Here is a 995-nt window from a genome sequence, read left to right on the forward strand (position 1 = left end):
AGAGCACCACTGTGACCAGTGGGAGGAGGGAGAGAAGAGAGCACCATTGTGACTAGTGGGAGGAGGGGAAGGAGAGAGCACCACTGTGACCAATAGCTTTAGTTTCTCACAGTCAAATCTGAAACTAGAGTAGATTTAAGGGCAGGGCTAGCAGAGCAGTAGTGAGCATGCCTTTAATCCCAGCACTTAGGAGGTAGAGGTAGGCGGATTTCTGAGTTTGAGGCCAGCCTGGTCTACAGAGTGAGTTCCAGGACAGCCAGGGCTACACAGAGAAACCCTGTCTGGGGGTGGGGGGGAGGATAGGCAGGGCTAGGCACTTCTCAGTTCTTTAAGGTCCCTTGCAAGAATCAAATCAGAGCTCATCAAGATAGTATTCTAAGCCATATAGGTTTTTTTTAATGTTTAAGAAATAATTTATTTACTTTGTTTTATATGTGTGTTTGCCTGAATGTATGTATTTGTACCACATGTATGCCTAGTGCCTACAGAGGTCAGAAAAGGGCATCAGTTCCCTTGGAGATGGAGTTATTTATGGATACGTGGGTGCTGGGAACAAAGCTCAGGTCCTCCACAAGAGCAATAAGTGCCATCTTGCTAGCCCCATAGTAAGTATTTTTTTTAAGAAGGAGTATAACAGCTTCAGCAGCCTACATCCTGAGGTAATCACAGGATAAAGAAAAGATGTGCTTATTAACTGCATATTAAGTCAGCTTCTTAAGTTTCTGAATGTCATAGTGCACACACCTTCCTTCTTACTTTTACTTTTATTTTATTTTTTTTTTTAAGATTTATTTTATGTGTATGAGTACACTGTAGCTGTACAGATGCCGTGAGCCATCTTGTGTGTGGCTACTGTTGATCTCAGGACCTCTGCTCTGCTCCCCCCACCCCCACCTCCACTCCCCCACCCCCACCATGTGGTTGCTGGGATCCGAACTCAGGACCTTCAGAAGAGCACTCAGTGCTCTTACCCACTGAGCCATCTCGCCAGCCCC

The 995-nt window shown here is 45.6% G+C and overlaps 1 protein-coding gene across 3 annotated transcripts in view; it reads right to left on the reverse strand.

The window, feature by feature from the left end:
• Positions 1-995, reverse strand: part of Exd1 (exonuclease 3'-5' domain containing 1) — a 29780-nt gene that overhangs the window by 8850 nt on the left and 19935 nt on the right. The window lies entirely within an intron of this gene.

The sequence above is a fragment of the Mastomys coucha genome, unplaced genomic scaffold (assembly GCF_008632895.1).
Source record: "Mastomys coucha isolate ucsf_1 unplaced genomic scaffold, UCSF_Mcou_1 pScaffold15, whole genome shotgun sequence".
Classification (NCBI taxonomy): domain Eukaryota; kingdom Metazoa; phylum Chordata; class Mammalia; order Rodentia; family Muridae; genus Mastomys; species Mastomys coucha.